This window comes from Ixodes scapularis, unplaced genomic scaffold (assembly GCF_016920785.2).
Source record: "Ixodes scapularis isolate PalLabHiFi unplaced genomic scaffold, ASM1692078v2 PGA_scaffold6__148_contigs__length_123643588, whole genome shotgun sequence".
In the NCBI taxonomy this organism is placed as follows: Eukaryota; Metazoa; Arthropoda; class Arachnida; order Ixodida; family Ixodidae; genus Ixodes; species Ixodes scapularis.
Window position 1 is genome coordinate 48,957,330 of NW_024609881.1, and position 22,190 is coordinate 48,979,519.

Here is a 22,190-nt window from a genome sequence, read left to right on the forward strand (position 1 = left end):
TTTATGTAATACCAGTCAGAAGTGTGACGGGCACATAACTTGGGAAACTGGCAATCTACATTCAACTATAGATTACGTACTCATGTCACACAAAATATATGGTAAGTTACAAGTAATGAAAATAGATGAAGAAGGTTCCAAAAGTCTTGGTAGTGATCACAAACGTATTAAGCTGAATTTTTCCAGAGAAGTAAATGCTGAAACTAGACAACATAATTCAAAGCAAACTTTCTGCAGCGACAAAGAGTTGGAAATAGTTGTTGAAAGAATAGAGGCAGCAGTTTCAGGACAACGGTATACAGATTGGACCTATGAGAGCTTAACTAGGCTTTTTGCTCAAGAACTAGACAAAGTTCAGAGTAAACGAAAGGGGAAGCAAGGACATAGACCAAAAAGCTGGTGGGACAAAGAAGTGAAGCAAGCGATACAAAAACGTCAGGAAGCCTCTAGAGAACACAGGTATTCCAAGCGTAGTGGGGAGTCCGAAACGGAAGTAAAAAGAAAATGGGACAATTTTATAACATGTCGCCGAGAGGCATCCAGTTTGATCAATGCGAAAATTCAGAGAAAGGGTGAGGAATGGATGAGTAATGTAAGTAAGAAAGATAGAAACGCTGCCAAGAAGTTTTGGAAGCACCTGAACTCACTCGGTGAAACGACGCAAGCTAGACAGAGGTTCATACTCTCACATCAGGGAGATCAATTAGAGGGAGATGATGCGATACAATATAGAGGAGCAGTGATGGAGGAGAAATTTCGTGAACGGGTACATGTACAACGTAGGAGAACCGAAGGAAGTAGCAGTCCGGTTTGTGACATCGCGGATTTTGGACAAAGAGAATGGGAAAAGGCGGAACGAAGGGTCCCTAGTGGCACGTCGACAGGTACAGATGGCATCCCTATCAAGCTGGTGAAGAATTTGGGTCCTAAATCTAAGGCAAAACTAAGGGAGGTAGTGAGTACCATAATAACAAAAGGAAATATTCCAGATGAATGGAGGCTTAGTAGGATGAGTATGATATATAAGGGAAAGGGAGATAAGTCTGATATTAGGAATTATCGTCCCATAACCGTGACACCGGTTATTTACAGGTTGGTAATGCAGATTATAAAGAACAGACTGGAGGAATGGGTAGATTGCGAGGGCATACTGGGCGAGTTACAGAACGGGTTTCGGAAACAAAGAAGGTTGGAGGACAATTTATTTTCTTTAACACAGTGTATAGAAATAGCGCAAAAAGAGAACAGACAGCTCTGACTGGCATTTCTGGATATCAAGGGTGCCTATGACAATGTGAACCAAAGGAACCTGTGGGACATAATGGAGAGCTTAAACCTAGATGAAGGACTAACAGCACTATTAAGGAACATTTACAAAGATAACAAGGTGATTATAACATGGGAAGGAAAGGCGACAGGGAAAATAGAGATAAGACGAGGCCTTAGGCAGGGGTGCCCGTTATCGCCTTTGCTGTTTATGTTATATCTGAGAGGATTGGAGGATAGACTAGAGAAGAGTGGGCTTGGATTCGACCTTTCTTACAGTAAGCTGGGCCAAAAAATTCAGCAATCCTTACCGGGATTGATGTATGCGGATGATATCGTACTAATGGCTAACAACAGGACAGAGTTGCAGGAATTAATGAGCATCTGTGGTAGGGAAGGAGAGGAACTAGGTTTAGAATTTAGTAGCGAAAAATCAGCAGTCATGATTTTTAACGAGAATGAAGTTGAGAGGCTGAAGATACAGAATATTACAGTTGAGAGAGCTAGTAAATACAAGTATCTAGGAGTATGGATATGTGATGGTGCAGAATATCTCAGAGAGCATGAAAAGTATATAATAGGTAAGGGCAACAGAAATGCAGGTGTAATGAAAAATAGAGCACTTTGGAATTACAACAGGTATGAGGTGGTGAGAGAGATTTGGAAAGGCGTCATGGTGCCTGGCTCGACTTTTGGAAACGCAGTGCTATGCATGAAATCCGAAGTGCATGCGAGACTAGAAATAAAACAGCGCGGAGTAGGTAGACCGGCTTTGGGGGCACATTGCAAAACGCCAAACCAGGGAGTACAAGGAGACATGGGATGGGCATCATTTGAGAGCAGGGAAGCTGTGGGCAAGATAGAATTTGAGGATCGGTTGAGGAAAATGGATGGAGAGCAATGGGCTCGAAAGTTTTTCAGCTATTTATACATGAGGAGCATAGACACAAAGTGGAGACAGCGCACTAGGAAATTAAGAGGAAAGTTTTTAGGCTATAGGGAAGATAAGGAAGAGCAAGTCTCAGTTAAGAAGAAAGTTAAGGCCACAGAAAGAGATCGGTGGCTAGAGGGAATGCAGACAAAGACGGCTCTGGAAAGCTATAGATTAAACAAAACAGTTATTGCCAAAGAAAGCATTTATGACAATTCTAGGGGAAGCTCATTGTTGTTTGAGGCGAGGACGGGTGTTCTGCGAACCAGAACATACAGAGTGAAGTACCAGGAAATGGATACAGTGTGCACTGCTTGTGGAGAGGAGGACGAGACGGCTGAGCACTTGATACTCTACTGTAAAGGGCTTCACCCTATGCCTACCGAAGACAACATAGATTTAATAAAGTCATCGGGTTTTAGAGACAGCGAAGGGAGAGTGGATTTCAAGACTGTAGAGATTACCAAGCAAAGATTAAGTGAATGGTGGCAGAAATCGAGAGAAAACTAGGTATTTTCTTATTCACTGATGGCAAGGGGGTTTCATAGCCTCACTTTCTTTGCACTGCGGAGTGAATGTAGATTTCACATTTAAATATTCTAAGCTTAAACGGTAAAACAAAATGGCTAGGTGGCGTAAGCTACCGCCCGATCCAAAGGGCTCAGCCGTATTCATCCATCCATCCATCCATCCATCCATCCAGCTCCATTGTCGACTTTCCAAAATAATTGCCAAAGGTCGTGGCGAGCGATCCACACAAAAAACGGTTTGCCACAAGCCCGCCGGTGAGTGTAGCAGGAGAGGGGACAGGTTTGGTTGACTTCTGCGTGTACTAGTGATGCAAAACTATCGATAAATTGACTATCGATACTATCGATTGTTTTTCCAAAACTATCGATAGTGTCTCGGAACTATCGATAGTCGACTATCGATAGTTTTTCGATAGTTGACTATCGATAGTACTCTCGATAGTTTTTCGATAGTCGACTATCCATAGTTGTTTTACTATACTGGCGACTAACGATACTACCGATAGTGCTATCGATAGTCTTGCACCACTATGATCAGTCACAACTCAAGAAGGTAGGGCGAGGGTAAGATGGGCCGGGGAGGGGGAAGCAGACGGAACGCTAAAGAGAGAAGGAGTTTTCCCCCTCTGTTCTCCAGCGTTCCGTCTGCTTCCTCCTCCCCGGCCCGTCTTACCCACGCCCTACCGCCTCGCCTCCCCTTCTCCTCTCTTCGCCCAAACTTCCATCTTCGTCATCACTGAAAGCTCAGCGAAAGTTGGGATGGTAAGTGCCTTAGCTAATTGGTGTCCCATTTGAAGAAAAAAAAAATTAATAAATAAAGCGATAAAAAGAGAAGAGGGTGCGATGCAAACTACTAGTGTCACAAAACTATCGATAGTAAATCGTCGACAGTACCATCGATAGGTTTACGATAGTCGACTATCGATAGTTTTCTGATAGTTGATTAACGATAGCTTTCCGATAGTCGACTATCGATAGTACTATCGATAGTTTTTCGATAGTCGACTATCGATAGTACTATCGATAGTTTTCCGATAGTCAACTATCGATAGTTTTTCTATTGTCGACTATCGATAGTACTATCGATAGTTTTTTTCACTATCGATAGTCAGATTTCTGGCGACTATCGATACTATCGATAGTTCTATCGATAGTTTTGCACCACTAGCGTGTACCCCAGTGACATGCCACTGTAGTTTCTATAACCGCTACACGCAGCTGTAGATTGGCCGATAATTTTTTTTTCTTTTTTTTTTTCTTGTGCAATTACGCAGCAGAATAGCAGATTTTCGGGGGAAGATGACACGTTTTTTCTCACTGGTGCTTTGATAAACAATATAAAAAATACAAACTGCAAATTATTTCAACATTAAAATCATTGCGCTACCCCCCAAGTGTTCATAATGGCTGCTTGCCATTTCCGTTGTGACCCTTCCAATTCACAGCACATGAAAGTGGTGGATTCAGAGGGGAGGTCCGGATGTCCTGACCCCCCTCTTGAATTCTGCATGTGTAAAAGTTCAGGGTCGGGAAAGGGGGGGGGGGGGGTAATTATATGATACGCTGACCCCCCCTTCGAAAATACCTGCGTCCGCCCCTGCATGAGATGTGAAGATCAATCTGGATTAACTGATTTTCTAGTCTTACTTCAGTGAAATGTTGTTCGGTCTCTCTGCTCAGCGGCAGTTGCTGGGTTCTCGCCTGGACAGACATCTAGCTAATCGCTCTTTGTCACTTTCATTGGGCAATTTTAAGGAGTGTTCCTTCGGGTTAAAATCAAAGTATGAGACATCCACAAGTAAGGTTTTGCAATATTTAGGCTTGAAGCTTGCTCTTAAGCCCCCTCACATCTGTTGGTCCTATGAACCACATTCTAAAAAGGGGCTAATGCTACATGATTCGACACATTTTAAGCTGGTGAAGCACGTGATTGCTGCATCATGCAAACGAGCTTCATTGTTAAAGTCATGTTGACATAGATGCGAGGACAGTATGCTTACAAGTCTCCAGCCTTACCTTGGTGGGTTTCTTTGTGATGACTGTTAAGGTTTGGCTGTCTCTGTTAACTGACATCCAGACCAGTGGTGATACCCTATGTTCACACCCTTTTTCACCAAGTCAAATCTTTGGCTAACAAGCAGAGTTTGCCAGTGGTCTTTTCAGTGCCGCAAACCGAGGTGGAACCCAGGGCTCTCAATCTGATGTTAACCACTGCACTTCCTTTGTCCTATGTGCCACAGGTGTTGGTATCAGATCCTCCTCCCTAGTCGTAGATTGTTCCATGGACAGATAAGGAGGTATGTGAATGTGAGGGAGCATTCCCTTTTTCTCCGTTCCTCCCCCTCAGGCAACCTTATGGTGCATTTCAATAGGTGTGGCTGCATCCCTTCGGTCAATGATTTGACGATCTTGGCGCATAGCAGAAATAAGACGGAAATCGATAGGGCCTTTTTCATTTTATCGAGAAGGGAAGACGAATGTTTTAGCGTTCCGTCGGTATACCGGGGGGTGACGGGTTTTGTTTTATCAAGAATTATGGCAGATCTGTGTGAAAATGATATGGCATGTTAAAAATTGTTTTATGAATTGTCTTTTTTTTCTTGTATTCTTTTTTTGGTTTTCTTGAAAATAAACCCTCAAATGAGCGTCAGCAGCGTGTTTGAGCACTTGTTTTCTTGTCCTCTGTCAAATTGCACTGTTCCCTTGCTGTTAATTGGTTGGGTTGTTGCCAGTTTTGGTCTATAAGGAGCTTTGGCCCCCTCCCACTGCCTGTAACATCCCACGGGCACCTCTGGGGCTTTGTCTTACAAGGAGGCAACTCCCTTTGTAGCCCACCGACCTGGCTGTCTAGTCCTGGTCTCAGATTGGATCGCTCTTCCTTGCTCATACTCTTTTTTATTCCCCTAATCCTCAACAATTCTCTTTTATTACAAGCTCTTTGGTTCTCCTATGAGAACGGGGGCACGAGTCCAGCACTCTTGTAAGCCATGGCAAATCTGGTATGCCTTTTAATAAAAGAAGACTAGCCGAATAGGGGAGAAAAGCATTGAAATCTAAAGAAGATTAGCCGAGTTAAGGAGAAAAGCATTGAAATTTACTGTGACGTGCAAGACAATCATGCCTATACATTTTGAACATCAATAATCATCCCATTATACTTTGTTTCAGCTTAAGTCCAGATACAGCCAATGCTACAAGCGTGCGCTCTGGGCTTTCAGTGTTTCTGCCAAGCACGCGTGCTTGTGCATTGCAAGCACTGTGCAGGACCACATGCTCACACTTGTAGCATTGGCTGCGTCTGGAGTTAAGCTGAAGCGAAGTATAGGATGTTATATAAAAATCGGATAAATTCTTAATAGCTCGAGCATTAGTAGTGTTGTTTAGTGTTGTAGGGACTTTCTATTATAATATCTACTGTAAATCATGAGTGTATGGTACCATTAAAGGGCTTTCAGGGATAACGGTTAGTACAGTGGTCCGAGATATGAGTTAAATTGTGTGAACAGCGATCGGGCAGTGCAGATTGCAGAGCCAAGGGGGTGGCAAGCGAAAGCATTGGCAGAAGTGAGCATGTTCAACTTCGTAGAAGCACCCCCTACACGCGATACCTCTCCGCACTCTGCCGAGCACTTCATTTGTATGGTTCCGTCTGTACTGCCTTATTGCAGTTTGTGCGTTCTAGCTCATTGCAGACCACTGTACCAGAGTAACGATAATGATCCCTGGAGAAAGGGAACAAAGGACAAATCTCCAAACGCAGCCAGGTGGCTGGTGCACGGCTGAAAATATCCGCCTGGTCTTGGTACCGAACCAGGGGCCTCTCCATTTCCAGTGGAGTGCTCTACCATCGGTGGCCGAGTGGGCTGAAGCGCACACCCAGCTCGATGCGCGTGGAGCGAAAGGTCGCGCTGCAGAACCCAGGGATCCTGGGTTTGAGCCCCACCCCTGCCCGTTCCAATCTGGATGAGCATCGTACCGGCGTGCGGTCGTGTATCACTACTGCGTGAGCACGTTAAAGACCCCAGGTTAGCAGTCGTACTGCACTGGCAAAATTGCTCATCTACAGTTTAAACCAGTGTCGCCCCTACTGGCAGACCAACCTTACGCTGTAAAAATCACTAAAACGTCCAATTTGCTCTACCAACTGAGCTAACCAGGGGTTAGATGCCAGTAGAGCAAATGGGTTTTATCAGTTAGACTCCCTTCTCCAGGCATTCTTATCGTTATTCTTTTCCAGCTCGCTTGCACCTTTGCATTAATGCAAACATGGTACTTAGGCATCCAAAGAAACAACTGTACTTTCTTAATTTTCAGTAACATCGCCAAGAATTCCACGAGCCAGACACTTCGTTTTCTTTTTTGAGAACAGCTCCCTTTTGGCGCAAATTGTGCGCAAATACCACCTTTGCAGTATATTAGCAGGGTTTTCGTTTTAGCGCAAATGGCGCAGCAGTTCCACCACTGGAACTTATCCCTCAAAAAGTTACTATGCTAGTGTGGTGGAAACACGTTCGCAGTAAGAACTATCGAAAGCAGCGGTGCCTCAGAAGGGCCGATGACCCATTCCACGAAGGACAATACGGACAAAATTGGTTTACGACAAGGACGAATTCACTAAATGTAATGGCGCAAACAAGCTGGTATATGTAAAAATAAAATAACAGTCACAAAGCCTCGCAGCTTGTGGATAAGATGAAGCGACGAAATTGATCTTTTTTTTGTTTAGCTCTTTACCTAGGCTTACATAAACGTTATGCGTTCAAATTTCATAAATATACTCAACATGCAAACGCCTGCAAGGGTACGTTCCATCGCTCGTCTGGCTCGTCTCATATGGCTCGTCTGGAGGCAGCCATTTTTCCTTGGTGATGATGATGATAGACGCAGGATTGGTTAATGACGTTGCTAGTTTTAACCTAAGAATTATTTGTATCCAGTATTAGATAAATTATAATATATTTAAAGCTATAAATGTCATTTATGATTTATTTAAATAACTCTGGCGTTCACAATTCAAAATCGGTCAAAACAAGTCCCAACGGCATCAATCCCATCAACAAAATGGCGGCCTACATTGTCTTCGGGCCTCCGCTACCTCCGCGTTGATCAATCGTTCGGCGAGAAGTAGCTGCTTGAATCGCAGTTTCCACACTTGACTGACTTGGAAAACTATCATTTAAACCATCGGATGACAGTTGGTAAGTCGCAGGTAAGTGCTCGTTCCTGGGTTCTGCCATATGTTAGATTCCTGTCAGACAGTTTACGAGTACACAAGGATGACATCAGTCATTGATTGCTTACATATTTCGTCTTAAGTTACACACGCCTTTTAATTATTTGTGAAATTATAACCTGAACGAGTTTACGCTGGCGAGTCATCTTCATGTCTACTCGTCACGAGACAACACAGAATAATGACAAACACGCGAAAGTTTTCAACCGTAGCTCAGGAATTTATTGAACAGAGTTAGTGGTACAGTCGCCGTTCCCCTCGCTCAACCAGGAAGATCATTTTGCCAGACAACCAGCGTCGATGAGCCCGTTTGATCTCATGGAAACAAAAGTAACAAGCAAGCTAGAAGTAGGAATGGTGAACTTTCAACAATATGGAAACTCGAGACTAAGAAACAGAAGCAGACGACACACCAAAGGGCCCAAAGTCGGCTACGCCCCATTCGTGGTTTATAGGAAAGACCCACGACTGATCTTCACACGAACGAAGTATGTCAAGACATGATTAAAATAGCGCAAACTTGACACGGACAACAAAGAAGGCACACGTACAACAGGACTAGTCCATTCACCCTTAAACTGACAGTGAGGTGGGAGATACACGCTCGCAGGCACAGTCAGCTGCATCTTCTACATCACATGGCCCCGCTCTCTGTGCGTGGGTGTTGGCGGACCGAGATCCCGTGGCGACAGATGAATACACGACTGATCCAACGAGCACTAGCTTCCACCGCACTGCCAGCTTAGTGGTGAAAAGAGTATAGACTGTTTGACTAAAGGTCACTGATTGCCCTATTTTTTGGAATATATATTTCGTTTCACCTCACAATGGACTGCAGCCGACGCCACAACTTATCGGAGCTAATACAGCACTGTGTACATACCACGTGACTATAAACCCCTCCCTAGGGTCACGCGAAACTCCCAAGGCATTCAATTAACTCTGACGGCATTTTTAAAGGTGCTGTTCTACGCTATGTGTAGTGTACAGGAGTTTGCTTTTAAAAATCACTCATTGTTAGTGCTGCTGTTGCCCAGTGTGGTTGTTGAGCAGAGAAATGGTGTGGTTTGTTTTCCCTACGGGTGGATAAACAAGGAGTTTCTTGTTTAGCCTCCATATGGCTGAACATCAAGACCAAAGAAGGTGATCTGTAATATTACTGAGCATAATTTCCGAGCCTATCGGGCAAACCCAGGAGCACCCCCATGCCAGCCACTGCTCCTAGCACTCCGGTGCAAAGCAGTGAAGCTCGACGCGCTTGCGAGAGGCGGTACTGAGGGATGTAGCAGACATGACAATCAAGTGATCGCATCAGGAGTACAAGACCATAGTTCTGTCTTATCACAGTAGTCGCCATCCTACTATTATGCAATGTTTTATCGGGACTTTTAGCTCCTGACATTGCCGACATCACATGGAAATTTAGACGTGGGTGATCAACCTCCAGTGCAGTGGACAAGCAATTTGTATGCTTCGTTTCATCTTAATTCAAAGTGCAGCCAATGCTACGTGCCAATGGGACCAACCAAACATTGTCAAAGCGCGGCATCAACATATCATGGCCTTAGCCCATCTTCCTGTACGTGTTCTTTCATCGACTAAATCAAGTGCAGTGTATGTCCTGTGACTTGCGCTTTAAGTGCGTGTGTTTGTGGTTGTATATGTTCAATACTTCATTTCTGCTTTGACCTAAATTAAACTAATTATACAATGGGTAGAAATGCTGTAAATTATTACTTTTGTACCATTTTTCTTTCCTCCTACTTCTCTGAATATTAGGGTCAACCAATAACATATTATGCTTAGTTTTTGCTTTCCTTAAGCCCATCTTGGCACAAATGTAGCGCAATTCTCAATGATAATGGCTTTTTGGTGCAAGATGTAGCAAGCTTTCGTTCATGGCGCAATTTGGTGCGAACGGCACAGCCCTTCCATCACTGAGATTGCGAGCTGATTTGCCGAGCTGTGGTTTTCCTCTAGCAAATCTGTCCTCAATCTCCAGCTTCTATATCCTCGATGTCCAGGTATATTTCAGTCTTCAAAAATATGGCAAAGTGCTAGGCAATTGTGTGGCATACATGAAATGTTCTAGCATCTTAAACGTTTAATGAAGTTCGTTTAGCAGCACGCCTAGCCTGTTCAGCGAGACGCTTACATTCCCGGAGCTCTTCATCGGATAATTTAACAAGTGACATGCATACATTTTAAATGATAAACTTGGTCATCTTCCAGAACCTTCTAACCCACTCCTGCTCTCCCACCTCAGTTACCTCTCCTCATGCATGGAACATGTAATGAGCGATCGAAGTGGGTGCCGCGCAACATTCATTGCTTGCCACGCCACGGGCGTGCCACAGTCGCATTGCGCGGCTTTGATCTGTATCGACCAGATCTGAGTGCCACGGTGCAGCACAGAAGTGACGTAGGGACGCCAGCACTGGTTGCCATGGGTACTGGTGGCGCTGCCTGGCGGCACCTGTTCTTCATTGCTTATGTATTTCCTGCTTTACTCCACCCCTGGTCACAACCTCCCTGTTAACGAATCAGTGTCGAGCACCTCGCTGCTCCTCCCTCATCCGTCAACTAACCAGTGTTGACCCCCACGGCCACGCTTTTATCCAGGCTTCAAGAAATGCTGAACACCTGGTTAAAGAATGTTTCACACTAAAAGAGGTAATTTGCATGGGCGCCTGTGAAGTACTTGCTGCTGACTTGGGAACTGTACTTGTTTCTCTGGCACAAGTGCTAATTTTTTGCGGTGTCCTGAAAATTCGTGAGAAACATAATCATCAAACAGCTAAGAACTAAGTGCTATGTCCCTTCTTGAGCTACAAATGAAGACGACCAAACAAGAACCTGAAAGCTAAGAAGCTGAACATTGACAAAATAAAATGACCGCATCTCCATGTGGTGAATGATGTTGATTGGGGCAAAGCTCTGGTGGTGCTGATGATACTGATTTTGTTCATAGGTAGTGCCGAGTTCCGGGTTGCGTTTCAACTTCATTATTACTGCTTTACGGTCGGTGAAACGCAGAGCCAGTGGTTCTTCTGGCGGATCAGCTTGGATCCGTTAGAAGCCGTGGGAACGCATCTCCACCGCCCGAGTCAACAGTCCATGTCAGAAACAGAATGTGTGGTATGGTACGTGGTTATATACGCATTTGACCGCAGCGCCCTCTCATCTATAAACGTTGATCCAATGCCATGCAAAGTTTAACACAATTATATACGCATTTGACCGCAGAGCCCTCTCCTGCATAGACGTTGAGCGGCTACATGCAACGTTTCATCCATGACATCCCCAGCTCTTGAGTTACTACCACATCTCAGAGCCCCCTACTCGTCCCGCAGTCGTGGCCGAGTGGTTAAGACGATGAACTAGAAATTCATTGGGGTCTCCCCGCACAGGTTTGAATCCTGTCGACTGCGCAAACATGTTTTTTTCTTTTTTTTAAGAAGGCAGATGCAATGGCAATCGATGTGAGCATGGCCGCCAGACGGACAAGGCTAGACCCTAAGGAGCTTTGCCCCTAAAATATTTCCCAGGTTTTCACTAGCATTGAGACATTGACATCCACCAATGCAGAATGTTTGTTCTTATGCAACTTGCTGCTGCAGCCCTATTTATTTAAGTGTATAGCCTACAACACAGATGTTTGTTCACAACTTGTTTTGCTTTTCTAATAAAAAATTAGATGTTTTCTTTCTATTCTGTCATAAATTCTTGTTTCTAGTCGAATGCACTTTGCAATGCTGAGTAGAGTAGGCTTGCAATAATTGAAATTGATATTTCATGCTTCTTCATTCAAACAAATTTCAAAATTTTGGTTGTCCCGCTAAGTTTTTTTCGCTAATGTATTCATAAGGTGTTTAATTCATACGGCGTTTTGTGTAATTCCTAATTTTTTTTTTCTTACAGCCTCGTTGAGTGTGCTTCTTTCCGAGCATTGGTGCACTGCAGAGAGGCAACACCTGCAGAGCTTGCTTCCACCAGACCCATATATAGAGAGAGTTTGGCCATTCATTGAAAACTATACGAGGCAAATGAGGAGGTGCCATTTGCAGAAAGCGGGCTGGGCGTGTTCCAGGGCATCTACTCAAATTCGAATGTGACCAAACAGAATCCGAGAATAATACCCTGGCAGTGGTTGCAAGAATCAAAATTAGTAAGTGCGTCGGAGTAACTCTGTGACTGAAAATATGGTGCACGTGATGTTTCAATCACGGTTATGCAAAATCATGGTGGAAGACGTACAAAGATATAGAAGATATAAAAAATCTGTGCTACTAGCAGAATGATTGACGTGATCCGTATGCCAGGTGCCAAGGACCAGGAATCTGCCGTTGGAGTCGTCAGAGTCCGTTCGAACAAAACTGAGTTTGAGCCAGTGCCGAATTAAGATATTTTTGAGCCCTGGGCTAAGGTTGTTACGAGGCCCCTACTCGTGATAATAATAATGACCATGGTGGTGGAGGTAACAACAATAACTGCATGCAAGTTTTAAAACCTTTTGAAATCTAGATATTTTTTCATTGTATGATATTTGTCGAGCCTTTTCTAGATTTGTAGATTCAATGGAATTCATAGAATATCACATTGACAATGAACAGTTCACACTGAAAGATTAAAAACACAGAAAATACACGAGGGACATATATGAAGTGGAGGGAATTTTCGATTAGAAACTGCTTTGAAACAAATCAACCGATCTAGCACATTACAGAGTAATTTTGAGGTACAAAACTCAAAATGAAATATTTAGGAAAAGATTTAGATGTATTGGTCATATCTAGGGTTCGGAGTTTTCGGTTTAAACCGATAAAAACCGATAAAGGTACGCCGAATTCATTTTTGGAAATTCGGTTTTAACCGAAAAAGGTCAGTTTTTAGGTTCGGCATTTTTTATTAAAACCGAAAAAAGTACGTCGAATCAATTTTCTAAAATTCAGTTTTAACTGGGAAAGGTCACCTTGACCTTCCAGTCGTACCGCAGAGCCGTGGAGAAAACGTGGAACGACAGTGTCTATCGAAACGTGTCCGTATGTATGGGATACACGGATGCCATCTCGACGTTTTGGAATAATGTGCGCATCATCGATCGGAACGTAAAGTCCGAAATGCCCCATAACTTCGCCATGTGCGAGCGTGTTCTCGAACTCGTTGTAAGGAAGACTGACTTGATGCAAGCTCTGCATGCTGTGTTGAGCTTCACAAAGTCGCACCGTCTCTCTTTCGGCGGTCACAATTGGTTGATTGGCCGATTTTGGCTCAGGCGGCGCTTCATCTCCTCAGCCTTCCAGTGTCCAGTGTTAGCGCTGAGAGGGCATTCCCGAAGCTCAGGGTCATACTAACAGGAAAGGAAGAGTGCGGATCAATAAGGAGAACCTGGGAACGTACATCTGCGTGTACTATTATAAGATAACGTAATCCTGATGTACAGAAGGTGAAGTTCTATGTTTTTCGGGCATAGGCTTCATATCTGACTTGTTCGTGCTTCTCAGGTTTTTCCTTGTTTCTTTTAGAGCTGCAGACATTTGCCAAATAAAGTGTCCATTTCTTTTTCAATGTACCTGTGGCGTTATTCTTTGAGTGATCACAAATATCAGAGCTACAAGGATCATCCGATCCGGTGTCCATTGGTGTTTATTTTATATTCACCGAAAAAAGCCGATAAACTTTTGTGGTCATAAATATACGCCGAAAAAAACCGAAAATTGAATTTTAAAATAAACACCGAAAAAAGTACGCCGAATTTTGAAAAAGTAGAAACCGAAAACGCAGAACCCTAGTCATATCCAGCAGCTCCGTAAAGGAAACTAAAGAATTTCTGTTGAAGATTGTGACCCCGTTCACTTGTTTGACTAGAACTTCTGCTTGATTTATACAGGCAGAAAAAAATATTCCAATAGTTGAAACGGCTAAAATATTTTTCTTTCCTTTTGGGAGGGGAATCAAGCCAGTAGCACTCATTCAAAAAAAAATTTTCATGAAAATCGAGGAGATAATTTCGAATTCTTGTACCTACACGCTGTCTTTTTTAAGGGGGAAAATGTTTCAATCATTTTTAGTCATAATATTGTTCCTTCTAAATGCAGTAATGTCGACGGGCTGCAACTTCGCTAAAAGGTTGCACAAAAATGTGTACCATGCGTACTGCTTGAGTAGTTTTTGACAACACTTGCTTAACTTCCAACAGCCAATTGTTCGTAAACAATGCAAGAAGAAAAACAAAAACAAAAAAAACTTCTGTGTTGTTTTTTTATTGAGTTTAAATTAGAAGACTTCAAGGTGACCGTCGGCGTCGACAGCTTCACCCTCCGACAAGGGGCATGAGAGGCGACCTTACTTTTGTTGACCTGGCACGCTCTTGTATAACAACCTCACAAATGCCAGCTAGTCTAAAGACTGGAACTTCATAGTATGCCCATCTCCCTGCTGGAAAAAGAAAAAGGACGGAAACGAGAAGGCCAAAACGCCAGAGGCACTTCTTAGTGTTCCTTCTGCTCTTGGTCTGAACTGTAGTAAATTAAACACAATTTTCTTTTTACAAGTTTTAAGGTCCAGCACAGGTCTTCCCGAGAGCCCAGGGCCCAAGGTTGCAGCCCCCTTAGCTACATACCTTAATCCAGCCCTGGTTTGAGTGGCACATTCGTTTCTTAAATCTTTTTCCATGATCATAATCGAAACAACATGTGCACCATATTTTGAACAATGAAGAATTACTATATATAATTCTTACGCACTTGGCGTCCACCAGACAGATAGAGGGCTTGAAATGCCCTCTTGGCCAACCAAAAGTCAAAAATAATCCCCTAGTGGTGGTCCACTAGGAAATTATTCTGGTTGGCCAAGAGAGCATGTCAAGCCCTCTGTCTGCGTCTGGTGCACGCCATGGCTCTGTCCGCTTCTCCCATTGACCAAACTCTCTCTATATACCGCTCTTGCTTCCGCGGGCGATTCTTCCCCCAGTGCACCAGTGCGTGGTGAGAAGCGCACTCAACGGGGCTCAAGCAGGCACACACGAGCTATGAAAACGGGCTTCACACGGAAATTTCCATAGCAACTTGAGCGGACGCTGCGGCATCGCACAGGTCCACATCACAGCGTCTGTGAAAGTTGCTATGAAAACTGCTGCGCGGTGCCCATTCTCATCGCTTGTGTGTCCCCTGCTTAATAGTTCGTATTAGACAACTTCTTGGCCCAATGAACAAGCTTAATTTTGTTTTGAGTTGTCATGTGCTGTCCAACGGTCCACGACAAATAACATTTGTAAGGTATAAATAAACTATGTCACACATTTCACAAATGTTTCAATTTTGGCATACCTGCTTATGATCACTAGGCCTATGTAGAGGAAATCATCAAATATATCTGCTTTCTGTGTGTAGCCATTCATTAGGCAAATCATAATTTTATCTTGCATCATATTTAGATAAAATTCTGATAATTCGAACGAAAGTCGCAGCTTCCTAGAGTTTGAATTAGTGAGAGTCTACTGTATTTCTTGTGATATCACAAGTTTGGCGTTATTTACCAAAAAGAACTTGTCAAAAGGTGCTCACTGTTAAGAGTGCCTCTAAAAAGATAGGAGCTTGAACTTGCAGCATTTAGAAAGGTTTGACGCGATTTTTATTCCAAACATATTTTCTAAACCTACAACCACATTACTTTGTCGTCCATTTGGAAAGCTGCGTGAGAGCAAAACACAACTGACGAGAAAGCAAGCTACAGTCCCTAAGTGATGGAAAACTGCAGAGGGCACTACATAAGCATTTCCCACATTTAGGAATGCACTTAAATGTGGCATACCCATGGTGAATACAAAACTCACGACTGTAATTAAAGCTTTGTAACACTTACATCTCGGTTCATGGACTTCATTCGTTATCAAGGTTGGGCCGTCTTTGTGCGTAGGACTTCAAAAATTGTTTCAAGGTTTAACGATCAAAGCTTAGTAAGTAGATTTATAAACCTATTAACATTGAGTAGTTTCTCAGTAATTAGGAATGAAGAAGTGACATGGCTCTTGAAGAATAAGGAGATATGTTAGCAGAAATTACTCTATACTCTGTTCACTCCTAAGCTGTCAGTGATGTGGGAGCTATGCGCTCTCCGAACCCATCAACCACCTCCCTTTCATCACCTCACCCCACTCTCCGAGTGTGGGCATGAGCGAACGCGTAATTACATGGTGAAAGATTTAAATATGACTGGTCCAACGAGCATGTAGCTTGCACCGCACCTACCCTGGCACGTCACTGGTGTATTCGTGGAAGTCAACAAAACCTGTCCCCCTCTTCTGCTACACTGGCCAGCAGCCCCGTGACAAACTGTCCTTTGTGTCGGTCGCTTGCCACGACCTGCGGCGATGCTCATCTTTGAAAAGTCGACAATTGCAAAGGAAGCTTCTGGGGTTTGTGAGGAAGAACACAAAAGGAAGCCAGGTGGCCCCCAGAGACGTCACTTGAAAGACGACGTGAGAGTTGATGGGCACTTTCACCTTTGATTTGTTTAATTTTTTTAAATAAAAACTAGCGCACGCAGGAATGCTCTTTATTCTATAAGTGACACAGATTAGTTCTTGCAGTTAATAGGCCAAAGTATGAAAATCATTGCACCACCCCTTTCATACACTGTTAAACTATTGCGAGTCACAGAAGTAGCGAGAGGAAATAGGAGACAAGACTTTTCAGCTGTGTTTCATGAATGTCGGTTGGCCAGAGAAACAAATGGAGACGCAAGATGACAGCGACATACATTATAAACATGATGCTTTATGCGAGGATGGCAACACAGGTGCAACACAGCACAAACAAGCAAGAGCTGGTTTTTCTTGTTCGTATCTTAAGTTGTGAGGCTGTCATTAAAACGACTACAGTATGGCGGAGAATGATCATTCAGGTAACCAAATGAAGTGGTAAATGTTTTATGCTTGCCCATACCCTGTTTGAGTAAAATGTGAAATAACACAGGTGTCCTGTCTGCACTAACAGTGTACAACTGCAAAAATGGTAGAACATACATTTTAGCCAGGAGTATAGGATGTCGAACGCTATGCAGGCTACTGCTAAAATGAGAGATTGTTTTTGTTATCTCAAATGTGAAGACATGTTGATATTTTTTATGGAAATGAGCTGGCAGTCAGTCAGTTTAGTAAGACAAGCTAAAAGAGGGAAATCGGTGGACGACTGGAGTAGCGCACAACAGCTCGGAGCACATGGAGCGAAAGCTCGCGCTGCAGAGCCCAGGAATCCTGGGCTCAATCGCCACCCCTGCTCGTTTCTATCTGGATGAGCATCATACCGGCGTGCGGTCGTATATCATAAGGCACGTTAAATACACCAGACTAGCGGCTGTACTGCACTGGCTAAATAGCTCACCTACAGCAAGTGACTCGTTGCAACTTTGAAATGGCTGACCAACTACACGCTGTATAAATATCCACACAACCCCAATCATTATTAAGACAAGCTAAAACTGCTGTGTGGAAGAAACTTTTGCTGTATGTGCTTCGAGCTGCAATACGGTAGGAGGAAAGCCTTGGTAGGTAGGAAGGATTGAAAAATATACTGGGTGAAGTTTCCAGTTAATTAATGACATAGTCAAAATGGGGAGTTTGTTGGCTGTGCAATAGGTTATGCAGGAAAATATATTGTGTTTGTTGGGATGTTAATGGTCGTTAAAGACCCTAGGCTTGCAGGGGTACTGCACTGGCTACATTTCTCACCTACAGCTGAGACACCATTGATGCCCACTGAGGCTGAATAACTTCTGGCAGCCTAAACACACACAACACAATTATTTAGGGCTACAAAGTGATGTGACTGGGAAACTGTGTACAGAATGCTTAACATGCCACATGAGAAATTTAGTGCAACTAAATTCTGGTGAAGGGGATCCAGCCAGGAATAGGAGAGGCGAACCAACCGGGAGCGAGCAGCTAGTGGCAAGGGTTGAACAGCAGAGTTTGGCGTGTCCCGTGCAAGTCGACTCCGATGATCACCCTGACGAGTGTTTCAGTGACAACCAGACAAACTCTGTAATGACCTGAGGCCTTTGCGGGAATTCTCGGCGGCGACCCCGGGGCACCTGCAGACGAGAAGCTGGAATGATAATTCACTGGCAGGAGCAACTCTTGGCAGGGACTTGAAGGAACCCACCCAACTATCTTTAATTCTGGCAGGTGCCCGAGGCATTGCCATTTTAAGATAGGTAGGTGCCCGCAAGTGTATGAATCCAGGTGCCACTGTTAGAGCACCTGGATTCGACGACCAAGCAGGTGAACAGCTGGTTTGCCGGAGCTTCGGGACGGTGACAAGACCGGTGAAGAGAACCGGAAAATCAAGTCCACACAAACTGAGGAGGATTCAAGTTTATTTGCACATTTGAATATATTTTTACCGTTTTCTGAATATACACTTTCTTCAACCCTATAACGGTCCAGCCAACTCGTTTTTCATTTGATATGGTGACAAGAGGTTCATTGTTCGTGTTGAGAGACTGCTTCATGCCTGTGAAGGCCTAGGTAGGTTGAAATATTCAAACGAGGTTGCACTGTTTCAGGAGGTATGCAGTCAACCCACATTCTTCTTGAAACAAATTTTGAAGTTGCAGATTTTGTGATACTTCACAATAGCATGCCAAAGCTTTGATAAGTGTCCCTAAGGTGCGACTATCTTATATTTCGCATATAACCGTGTGAAGGTCCTTCGCAAGCGAACCTGTGCGACTCCGCGGTACAGATTCGGCGTTGCAGTCTCCCGCGGTGCGGAACCCTTCCGACATGTCTCGGAGTTCAGCGAAGTTGGCTGCTATCGTAGGCAGTTTCTCGGATGTGCGCTTCTCGCGGTCGAGCACCAGTCTAAACAACTGTTCGTGTGGGACTGGTTCAGCTGGTCTGGCATTGTACGTACGTACCTTCCGAACACGACATTTCACGTTTTAAATGCAAACAAGTCTATCGTCTTTTCTCCAGCTAGGCTTAAAGGCTTCAGTAGCTCGGCGTACAATACAAACACTATCGCCTCCATCAAACTGACACTGGCATTCTGGAGTGCGGCGTGTTTCAATGCGCGGAGATGTGGGAGATGCTCGAGACTATAAAAACACAATTACATAAACTAGAAACCACAAACCTTTGGAAGCGTGCGAGATAAATCCCGCGCGCACATCAGCGTACACAAGTCCGTCCGCGTCGTCTCGGCCGTGCAATCGCATCTTTGGACGTTATTTAATGCTAGCGCAACGACTTTTGTTCCTAATTAAAAGCATCGCTAACTATTTTAACTATTATTGCACCTCACGCAAGTGTCTATTAAAGCGCATTTGTAATTAAAACAATACAAAAATAAAAAAGGGGCTGCTGCCGCTAAAGAGAACAGCCAATGACGTCATAGTCACGTGGACCAATAGGAGCCGACATAGTTTTGTTTTGTTTGTTTTTGTTTTTTCCTTGGCTCCGCCCTCCTGTAATGGGTAGGATTTCAAAATACGCCACCGGCGTCACGTGATCTCACGGGTTCACGTGACGTCATGGGGGTGACGTGCCGTCACTGGGGTCATCTGACCTCTCGGGGGTCAAGTGCGCTGTCGTCGCGCAAAGAAGAAGAGGTTGGTTGCACCATCTCTCCACGGGGCGCGGTGCCATCAGTGCCGAGAAGCGCTCCGACTGTACACCGAAACTTAAAAACCCATCAAATTTGCGCGGTTTTTCAGAAAGCCGTAAAACGCCGTATGTGTCTTCTATCGTTCTACAATTTATTGGTTTAGTGTTTTTCAATGATGCTCATTAATTTTCTAATTGAAACCAAGCTCTTAAACACAACATTAAAAAGCTGATTACGGAAAAATAGTTCACAACGTAGTTATCCCATACTTTAATAATTTTCCTAAATAGGCCTTTGGCCCAGGACCAAAATGACGCAAGTCTTTTTTTGTTGCGACGCGTAGTTTTCACAATATGGAATTTGTCCACTTTTCTTGAAACAACATATATATATATATATATATATATATATATTTATATAAGTATGACTGCGGCTTGATCCTCTGGAAGACAGGAGCAAGCGTAAAAAGGTCGTTGTCCCGACCTGGCTCTATCAAAGAACCGTTAGACAAAACCGCCGCCAATCGCTAGAACGCTGTCTAATAAAACTACACGCTAAAATGCAACATCGAATCACTTATGTAATTAAAAGTACCATCATATAAAGTGCTTCCCCAAGGTCCGTAAGCTTTGGTTAAAATAAGTAAGAGCTCAGTCGCGACCGAGTATGAAGCTTCGCCGAATCCGAAACTTTGCAGCCTTCCGCGGCGACGCGTTATCGCGCCGACGCGCACGAAAGTTCAGGGAGCGGAATACGTCTCACCTAAGGTAAGTGGAGCGGTAAAGAGATGGCTGCACTGTTTCCGCGTCTCACACCCGTCCGGCTACAAAGAAGCGCCAGTTTAAAGGGAACCCCGCCCATTTTCTTACCTTGATGCGAAGGCGTCATCTGAATGATGATGGTTTTGTGATTTAGATATGCTATCTCGTTACCTTGGATTCACTCAATTTAATTTTAAAAAAAAACACTTACTATTTAGTTCGCTACCAAGACCGAACTTTCGTTCTCCCTAGTTTTTCCCCAGTATCTCCGCCATCCACACATGACTTCAACGGCGGGAAGCGAAGCCGGCCAGCACCTCCTAAAATCTACGGCCGTAGCCTCTCCTTGTGATGTTGCGAATGAAGGCCATCGGGGGCGCGCGTCGGAAGCACCGAAGCGAAGGCAACACGCGTGAATCAACCGTCGTAACAGCGCGCTTTTAGTCACTTACCCATGTCTTATTAGCTAAAATAAAACTACACATACCAACGGGACAAGTAAACAATTTATTACATAGCCAAAATATCACACCACTAAATAATCGGTATGAAATGACTCGAGGTGTGCGTATAAGACATCTACAGAAAAATGTGATTGTTTGAAGTCGAAACCATTGAGCCATGCAGTTATTGGTGTAGGAGTGCATACCTTATACAGAATGACTTCCAGAAAGTGACGAGACACACAGTGATGGGACACAGCAAAACGGATCAGAGGAAACATCAGGTAGCCGTAGTCAACGCGGACACGGCTAGGCAAGTTTCACAATAATGTAAGCGATACTAACAAACGTATCACTGAATTCTTGCATTATACCCGGCCACAAGACAAAATAAAAGGGCCACTTAAAAAAAAAGTTCTTTTTTTAACGGTCTTGGTGGGACACCCGTTTTGAGAAATGAATTTTTGCGCGAAAAATAAATCTTTTTTTGGAGCAATATTGAGGGCGCGAGTTTTATTTTAGATTCGGCGCGCAATCTCCAAGACGTCACAGAATGGTCCTACACTCTCTCCACCTCAACGTGATGGACACAGCTTCGCACCTCTCCTCCACGCACCCGAAATGCCGCCAGAGCAAAAAAGTGGAAAGGAGGTGACTGTTGACTAAATTGCGTCTGTCGCCGCCCATATTCCTCTAAAAAATTTATTTCTCGACACGCGTGTCCCAACCAGACTGTTTTCAAAAAGCTTTTTTTTTTTTTTTTTTTTTTTTTTTAATGTAATCGTTCATTCCGTTCTATACATATCGCCTGTCGTAAAATGACGTTCGATAACATTCTATTGAATCCGGTGTCCTACGAAAATAACAATGAGTCAAAATAAAGACTTACCACGAGCTTGTGACCGGCGGTTCGTACGAATTTGAAATCACTTTCGACGCTATCCGAAGACCCAGGATTCCGAAACTATGCAGACACTTGTCCGGGCCAGCCTTCGCAGGGGAGAGTCGCGTCAGCAGTGAATACGCCACGCGAGTAAGCTAATGTTTGTGCTCTGCGCATGGTAAAGGCGGCGCGAAGTCGGGAGAGGAGGTTAATAGCGATTCCGACTAAGCTCCGCCTTCGCACATGTCGGGGGTAAGGCTTGGGACAGCAGGCGGAAATTTCTCAATTTCCCGGGGCCCGACGAACCCGCCTCAATCTCTCCACCCCCCCCCCCCCCCCCAACACACACGTGTATATATATATATATTAGGGCTGGGCAATTGATCGATTAACCTTCCGATTAATCGATTAAGGCTTTAATCGCGATCAAATGTTTTTACCGGTTAATCGGTTTTTTAATCGGTACTCAAAAGAAGTCCGTTCCCAGCCAGGTGCTATGAGCAAGGTTCAATTCTCGCGCTCGCGAAGCGTCGC

At 44.0% G+C, this 22,190-nt stretch overlaps 1 protein-coding gene across 1 annotated transcript in view; it reads right to left on the reverse strand.

Moving 5' to 3' along the window:
• The window catches only part of LOC115327459, a 75,231-nt gene extending 53,451 nt beyond the window's left edge, over nt 1–21,780 (reverse strand). Inside the window, exon 1 of the mRNA XM_040206383.2 lies at nt 21,663–21,780. The gene's annotated coding sequence lies outside the window, so the exon portion shown is untranslated. The remainder of the gene's footprint in view (nt 1–21,662) is intronic.
• Nucleotides 21,781–22,190: the final 410 nt, after the last annotated feature.